Source organism: Cimex lectularius, unplaced genomic scaffold (genome assembly GCF_000648675.2).
Source record: "Cimex lectularius strain Harlan isolate CLEC.00 unplaced genomic scaffold, Clec_2.1 scaffold42, whole genome shotgun sequence".
Taxonomy (NCBI): Eukaryota; Metazoa; Arthropoda; class Insecta; order Hemiptera; family Cimicidae; genus Cimex; species Cimex lectularius.
The window spans coordinates 2,218,220-2,227,711 of record NW_019392754.1 but is presented as its reverse complement, the minus strand read 5'-3'; positions in this window follow the sequence as shown (position 1 = coordinate 2,227,711).

Here is a 9,492-nt window from a genome sequence, read left to right as displayed (position 1 = left end):
TCACATCTCCAAATAATCATTAACTAACGGTCATTAAACACCACACACACACACACACACCTTACATAAAGATTAATTAATTGAAAGAAGTAATTTGGTCAATAGACGACGAAATCTAATGGATTTAATAAGTATAACGAAGTATAATTTCAGGAACAGCACCCCGTACCCACTTCATATGTCGCCGAGAATCGAATCCTGATAACGCCATTTGAAAAATGGCAAAAAGGAGGGAAAATTCTAAAGATTGTAGGTTGAGATGGGGAGTTGGTGTCCGAGTGGATCTTATTCATGTTAGCTCAAGTGGTAGAGTAGCGGCGTATTAGCCGAAGGTCGTGGGTTCGAATCCCGCTAGTGACACTAACATTTTCATTTCAACCAAAACCTTACATAAAAACATTAATTAATTGAAAGAATTATAATAAGTGTTGGATAATATTTAGTAGTTAGGATAGGTCAATCCAAGGGATAAATTTTTTTATTCACGAACGGTTTCTGCTTTATGAAATAAACTTCCTCAGGCTGTTCTATTTACAATAGAAAATTCAAAATCTCAGTAGTTATTTTTATATAAAAAAGCTAACATATTATCTAACCTTTCAGGAAAAACAATAAAACCAGACTTCAGTGTGATGTTTCATTAAAAAACTATTACTGTGTCAAACACGAAGAGAGGTGTCCGAAAGTAAACGGCAGTAAAGGGCGAAACGAATTTTCTTCCACCGACCCCCCGGGACTGATCGGATTTCGGCCCATCACTCACCTCTGCCCTGCCTCTTCTTCCTGGATCCATCTCTTGGATAATTTACTTTATCGATCTCACCCCTGCTCCCTTCAATTCCGCACCGTCGATATTTGATATCGTCCGGCCCACTTATTTCCAATCATAGACCTCCCTCGGTGCCAATCAGTGGACAATGCCAGCCAATGACTTCCTAACAAAACAATCTCGCGGTTGGAAAATTGAAACACGACCAATTTACAAAAAAATGTACGGCTTTTCTCACCTAATCTTACCTTCGGTACTAGAATTGGATAAGCAATTGTTGATAACACAAAAGGTAAAATCTGCCACCTCGGGGCAAAACTGGATAAGTCAGATTTTGACAAAATGAGATAATTGCATATTTCAGTAAGCCTTCACGCCTGACAAACTGTATAATTTATTAAGTCGAAAAGAAAACCATTTTTTTATGGTTACCATTTAAAACCATATCGAAATATTACAACATTTCAATTAATCAGTGAATGCGCCCAAAATCTACAAAAACATAGGGAAAACCAACCTCTTCTTACGTAAATAATCTATTAAATGGGAATCGATTTTCAAAAATTCCTTTGATTTTTTGGGTTCCAGGTAAGTGCAATTCTCCGAGGGAAAACAAGTTAATGTATTCACTGCATTGCAGGTGGCGGAGTTCTATCCACCCTCCGTTTCACGTCCCATCTGTTGGTTTCCCGTCACGTCGTCAAAACTGCTTTACATGTGACTATTTCCGGGGAGAGCTGGGGGCGAAAACAAATTTAAAAATTGATACGTCACCCTCGCTGAATTTTTCGAACCCTTGCGATAAAAAAGAATTTACAAAAGGGATTTTGTTAGTGTTTTTTTAATTTTTTAACAAGATAGAAGGATTTGTTTTTCGGATGCACGTAAAACCATAGTAACCTTGTTTTAAAGTCATACTCATTAAAGTTTTTAAGTTTCTTTCTGTTTTATTAAAATTGTTTGGAACTTGAACGTTGTCGTGTATTAATTGGATAAATATTAAAAGTGTCAAGAAAAAGTAGTTTTCTTAAAATAATATTGATGGTTATTAGTATAATTGTCAAAGAACTTTCTCATTAAAATGTATGGATCAGTAATCAATTTAAAACAATAGAAAAGAAGGTTTACGATAAAGTTATTCTGTTAAATTTTCTTTTATTTATTCTTCATGACATAACAAGGAAACTAAGAGTCAAGAAAATGCTTATTGGCAGTAGTCCATTGAGACTAAAGTCCGTCATTACTCAGCTGAGTTGAATCACACTGAAGATCACCCCCCCACAGGTGACCTTTGACCCGATGACCTTCAAGATTTTTCAAAAATGGACTTGTTTCATAGCCTTATCTGCGATTTTAGGCAGGTTCATTAGGCCTACTACCCTCGGTACGACATATAAGACAGGCCTGACGTTCGGGAGAAATTATAAAGTCTCCTTTATTTTCTCTTCTCTATTTTTTCACCTGCCAAAGCAGAGGACTCTTAGGTGCGGTACCCACGGCTATCAGGCATCGGGCAGAAACAATATTGGATCTTCTTCAGGGTGGTCGTCTGTCCCATATTGGCAATAGTCATAACAACGGGGGTGAAATCTCAACCTCAAAAAGTGGCTCTATGTGTTGATGTCTTTGGTTCCTTCTGATAGAGTCAGAGTCGGCAGGTTTGTCTCGATTTTGCCCATTTTCTTTAAGTGATAGTTGGGAGCGCAGTGTCTATAATTTTCCTCAAATCCTGCTGGCAGAGAGAGAGAGAGTCAGAGAGAGAGAGACAGAGAGAGAGAGAGAGAGAGAGAGAGAGAGAGAGAGAGAGAGAGAGAGAGAGAGAGAAAGAGAGATAAAGAGGGAAGGAGAGGAGAGAGAGACAGAGAAGGAGAGGAAAGAGAGAGAGAGAGAGTGAGAGAGAAAGAGAGAAGGAGAGGAGAGAGAAAGATAAAGAGAGAAGGAGAGAAGAGAGAGAGACAGAGAAGAAGAGGAAAGAGAGAGAGAGAGAGAGAGAGAGAGAGAGAGATAGAGAGAGAGAGAGAGAGAGAAAGAGAGAGAGAGAGAAAGAGAGAGAGGGAGTGAGTGGGTGAGAGGGGGAGGGAGAGAAAAAGAGAGAAAGAGGGTGAGCGAATGAGAAAACAGCATGTAAATATACAAATAAAAGGATTAGTTTCGAGAGAGAAAATACATAAAACAAAACACAAAAATATATAGAATATAGAGAAAGATATACAGAGAAGGAGAGGAGGGAGAGACAAAGAAAGAGAGAGCCAGAGAAGGAGAGGAGAGGGAAAGAAGGAGAGGAGAGAGAGAGAGAGAGAGAGAGAGAGAGAGAGAGAGGGAGAGTGAGACAGGAGTTTCTTTGCTTTCTATTTTGAAAGATTTATAAATCTCTTAACTTGCTGCATAACTGATGCTTTTGTGCAGTGCTTGAGTTTCTTTTTTATCAAGCCACTTTTCCAGTTCCAACTTAAGTACACACTCTTTTGCACCTAGGTGTGGTTCTGGTCTCATTGATGAGCCAGCTGCCCCTTTTTGGCTAGTTGGGCAGCCTGTTCATTTCCTTTCATATCGTCATGTCCCGGAAACCACTTTAAGCTAGAGCTATTGTGCTATTTAGGCAATCCCAGCCAAGTTTGAAGTTGAAAGCATATTCTTTTGTTTTTATTGCTGCCTGACTGTCTGAGAGTTTGTAAATCAATGCACAATTTCATGATTTTCTTTTGAAAATTTTGGGATTAGTCTAAGGGCTTTGGATATAGTTCACTTTTTAGTTAAGACTTCAAAATCTCGAAGAAAAATTACATCTCGAAGACGCTTCGGCATACTTTCTACCAGTCTGGGAAATGTCTCTTTGCTGGAGGTTAGCCCATTGTTCACGGAGAGGACTTTCAAGATCGAGGAGTGTATCAGGAAGTGATGGACGTGCTCTCATTGGTCAGTTGAGGTTATCCCGTAAATGTTCGATGGGGTTCAAGTCTGGAGAACGGACTGGCCAGTCTTCGATCCACAATCCTGATATGTTGTTGAAGGTACGTTTGTACTATGCGAGCGCCATGTGGACGGGCATTATCTTGCATTAGAAAAGGATTGTCGCTGATTTCATCGAGGATAGGCAACGCATGATGTTCCAAAGTTTCATCCACATAGCGAGTGGCCGTCAAAAACCCTCCACGAACACCAACCAACTCTGTGCGACTCTCCATTGAGGTTCCAGCCCACACATCACAGCTGCGTTGACAAGGTTGGTTCTGGAAAAAAATACAGGCTTCGTACGTTTCATTTCGCCTCATCCACACTCTTTCACGTCCATCTTAAAAAATTAAATATATAAATTAATTTAGTAATTTAGCAGCAACTCGACAAACGGCCACTGCCATTGTCATTAATGCTTTGAAATAGATATCATGTAAAAAAATTGTATTTATTGTACAATAAAGCATATTATTCATTCATTCATTNATTCAGATATCGTGAGATGCGGTCTGGTGTGATGTAGGTTTCAGAAAAACATTTTCTTTATCGTGCCAACGTTTCGATCTTTATTGAGATCATCTTCAGGACCTGGGATTTACAAACTTTGTTTACATTTAACAAATACATTTAGGATGTGGAAAAGTGAATTTATACAATGCAAAATATATTTTTTATACTCAATCAAGGTATTTCTACTCACTCAAAGTGTTTGTATTCTGTGTAATTGTGCCATTCTTGCGTGTTGAGAGTTTATGGAAAAATGGACTTTGGATTTGCGTCGGATAGCAACGGGAAGCGTCACATGGCGTTGCATCGGGTAAGTGTGTTCCTGGATTAAGTGTGTTTATTTTTAATTGATATTCCCAATTTTTAACATAGCATGAAGAACTATTTATTAGTCAAAACTATGAGACAAATTAAGAGCATTATCAGGACAATGAAAAACAAATCAGTTGGGTGGAATTTTTTGCCTGTCAGTGTATAAAGATCAGGTCTGGGGGCGTCGGTGGCCGCAAGGTTTTGTCTTTGACACGGCGCTCATCACTGTAAGGTAAAGGTCTCGGGTTCGAATCCCGCGGCCCTGCATTCGAACCCGACATACTTACAAATGGGCTTTTTTTTCAAAAACACCGGCACCCTGAGGGTTTATTTGACCTCTGCTGTTGTGAACCCTCGGAAAAAAAAGATGAGGTCTATCGAGGATTTCAGATAAATCATTTAGCTAGGGATGTAGGCGATATGAGACAACTAAGTAGGCGATAGACTTTTCGAGCAAAATGACGTTGAAGGGCTTCAATTATTTCATGTCGTCTGTAGCCCCACGCCTGATCAGCACAACACACTATAGAGCGACACACAGCTAAAAACAGTTCATTTTGATTATGAGAACGTATATGAAAGCGTCATTTTATAATCAATAATAATTTATAATGTAAAAGATGAGAAACAATAGATTTTGGCGATAATGCGCTGGAAACAATGGTGCAACATGTAAAATATATTGGACATATTTATTCTAATAAAGTAGAACTGGAGTGGCGATGTATTCAAATGTTATTAATTCATCTACACCGCGATGTGTTAAAAAAAGTGCAAACAACTGTGAAACAAAGAGACCGGTTGTCTAATTTTTCCACGTTTCCCTCTGTTTTTAATTAAAGCCCTATCGGACAAGGCAATGAAACTCGTTGTCCGTCTAGGTGAGGGTTCGTGTCGGACAGGGGCAGGGCGGTCCTCCTCCGCCCCCAGACCGATTCCACTGCAGTACTCGGATTCCAAAGTGGGGTTGAGAAGGCCGCAAAGTGTTGCCTAAAGAGAAGAGTTGGCAGTTTGTTTTTTTGGCCGGATTCCAGTTTTGTGCGGGGTGTTGCCGAGGACGGGTCGATAGCAGCAACCCCCTTCACTTGTTACTGCCTCAACAGGTTCGTGTTGGGGAGGCACGCTCTGCAATATTTGTTGCCTCTCTGCCATCCAGCTCTGTCTCCCTCCCACATCCCGACCCCTCATTCCATCCTCCCTATCTCGCTCTCTCTCCCAGTAACCCTTTAATGCAATTAAACAACCCCCTTCTTCCCCCGATTCCCACCCTCTGATTGCTACTCTTCCCTTATTAACTCGTTATACTTGTTCAACATGTCAAAAAGATTTATAAGTTTTCATTTACTTAATTACTCCCCATCTCTTCTACCGGCACCAGTTTTAGGAGGGTTTTAAAATGTTTGCAGACACTCGCACCCTTTAACCGTAAAATAAATCGAGAACAACTAAATAACTAGATAACGTGTAATCGCATTATTCCCTGTTATTACTCAATTCAATAAGCGGACTGGAATTATATCACTTTACAAAATTTTAACTCGGTCAAAATTAAATTATTTAACTTTATTATTTTTTTTAAACTTTTATAACTCATGGAATTAAACTGTTACCTTTTTTGATTTACATATTTGAAGATATTGCATTAATTTTTTCTGTTCACTATCTTTATATACATACACATATATGGGGTCCTTTTTAGATGGCCCGGCTGTATTTCTCTTGAACAGATAACGTTATAAAAAAATATTAAATATTTTTAAATCAGGTTAGAGGACCTCGGTTGTCAAGTGGTCAGCTCGTCAGATTCTCGATTCGTAGACGCCACCTTCTTGGGTTCGATTCCCACCTTCACCCTTTGAGTTTCTGAACGCTCCCTTTCCCTACACACAAAACAATAGAATATGACTTCTTGTTAATTTTGACAAAATAAATCCATTAAAGAAAAAAAATTGGGAATTGATTATATGTTTGTTTAGAAATCGTGAGATGCGGTCTGATGTGATGTAGGTTTCAGAAAAACATTTTCTTTATCGTGCCAACGTTTCGATCTTTATTGACATCATCCACACGACCATTGGGCACTCTCGACATGGCACGCAAGAATGGCAAAATTACACAGAAGACAAACACCTTGAGCTCTGAAGATGATCTCACTAAAGATCGAAACGTTGGCACGATAAAGAAAATGTTTTTCTGAAACCTACATCACACCAGACCGCATCTCACGATTTCTAAATAAATATCGATCAATGGTCACTAATCACCACACATTTATTATAAGATTGAACAAAATTTTAACACGGCCAAAATTAAATTATCGTTAAATAACAAGTTTTTACGTTATTTTTTGTTCCTCATTAAATGATTCTTTACGTTTTGATACTTGATAATATCAAACTTTTGTTAATCTGCAATCAAACTCTTATCTTTCTTGATTTCCATCTTTGAAGATACTGCATAATTTTTTTTCTTTTTACTATGTTCATATAAATTCTCATATAATGTGTACTTTTTAGATGGTCTTGCTAACGTTCGCTTGTACAGATGAAGTTATAAAAAAATGTATATTTAATATTTTAAAATCAAATTAGAGGATCGCGGTAGCCAAGTGTGGGTGTCAAACTCTCGACTCGTATTCCCCACTGTCTTGGGTTCGATTCCCACCGTAACCACTTGAATTTCTGAACGCTCCCTTTCCATCAAAAATACACACAAAACAATCGAATGAGTTCTTGCTAATATTGACAAAATAAAACTATTAAAGAAAAAAAAGTCAATTTGGAAATTTATTGTATCACTGAATAAAATTTTAACACGGTCAAAATTAAATTATTGTTAAATAAAAAGTTTTTACGTTATTTTTAGTTCCTCATAAAATTATTCTTTACGTTTCGATACTTGATCGAAATATCAACTTTTGTAAGTCGTGGAATCAAAATCTTTCTTGATTTCCATAATTGAAGATATTGTATTATTTTTTTTATTTTTACTACGTTAATAGGGTGTCTTTTTTAGATGGCCTTGGTGGATTTCTCTTGAACAGATAACGTTATAAAAAAAAATTAAATATTTTTAAATCAGGAGGTTAGATGACCTCGGTAGTCGCTTGTCAGATCCTCGACTCGTAGACCCCTCCGTCTTGGGTTCGATTCCGACGTAACCCCTTGAGTTTCTGACCGCTCCCCTTTCCCCAAAAGTACACACAAAGCAATCAAATATGAGCACAAAGCAATGAATATGACTTCTTGTTAATTTTGACAAAATAAAATTAAAGAAAAAAAATCAATTTGGAAATATATTGTATTTTAAAATCAAGTTACTGTAACCAAGTGTGTCACAGCGTTGGTTCTTGGGTTCGATTCCCACCGCGCACCTGGAATTTTCTGAACACTCCCCTTTCCCCAAAAGCACAAAACAATCGAACACGACTGTGCTAATATTGACAAACCATTAAAAATAAATCAAGTTGAAAATTTATAATTATACACGTTACTCTGAAGTAAGTATTGCTAAAACACTAGTAATTAATTTTCACATAATTATTTATGATGAAAGAATCCAAAAGAGACATTAAAATAAATCGGTACCAAAAATTGTACCCATTAATCGCAGACTGCGCGAATGAGAAATTATTTGTATAAGTATCTGCTAATTTTTTATTACGCCACTTCGAAAATTAAAAAAAAAAAAAAAAAAAAAAAAAAACAGTTATCTTTAATCATAATGTTATAGGGATGTTGTGGATGTGTTGGCCAATTTAGGGTGTTTCTCACTCTTTCTTTCAGACAGTTTTTTTGGATGTTGCAACCGGTTTCGCTTTATTATTATTTAAGCATAATAATAATTCTCTAGTTTTCGTGGTCCGCTTGGCCAATTAATATCTTTCAATTAATTAGGGTTTTTAGTTGAGATAAAAAAGTCAGAGTCACGAGCGGGATTCGAACCCACGATCTTCGGCTAGATACGCCGCTGCTCTACCACTGGAGCTATCGTGACTTCGATCCATATTCAAAGCTGGGGTTGAGATGGGAAGTTAGTGCCTGAGTGGATCGAAGTCACTAGCCGAAATTCGTGGGTTCGAATCCCTGCTCGTGACACTGACTTTTTTTATCTCAATTAAACACCTTAATTAATTGAAACATAATAATTTGTTATGTTTATTTGTGAATGTTGTGTATTCACATTGTAGCTGCCTGATGGTTTGAAACATTCTAACAACCCTAAATTGATTTATCTTTTGTATTTTCCACTGTGGCGAAATAAAGATTTATTATTATTAATTTAATAAAACCTGAACAGATTGGTTTTCAACTGTGCCAAACGCAGCATTCAAGTCTACAAAAACGACAAAACTTTTGCTATTTCTGCAGAAGATCAGATTTTATTATACTAGTAAAAAAATGAAATCAATTGTGATTTGTTCAACGATTTTCTTACAGATTTTTAACAAGGAATTGTTTAATGAAAATATATACAATAGCTGTTAAAAACTAGGAAGTTTGTGTTATCATATTTTGGGAGATTTTCGGTCATCCTTACAAGGGCTAAATAGACTTACTTTACTTATCTACGACCAAAATGTTTGTTCTGAAATTCAAAGATGTAAAAACTGACAATAAGGTTGAGACTGATGTTTAAATATTAGGGTATTCAGACGATAATAGCTAAGCCGGATGAGGGAGAGATCTTTAACAGTGGACCTGTCGGGCCGTTTCGAAATGGGATTGAAACGAGGCATGACGCTACTCCCAGCGTGAATCATTCATTCGTCCGTCTCGTGAATATTTAGCTCTTTCCAGTGGGGATCAAATGTGAATCGGGCCGGTTTAATGGATCCGTAGGATAAAGTCCGGGCAATGCCGAGTCGGCAGTTACTGCCATTTAGGGCCCCGGTCTTATCTCAAATACCGAATTAGTCGTATATTTGATGCAAGGGGTGGTTCCCTTCA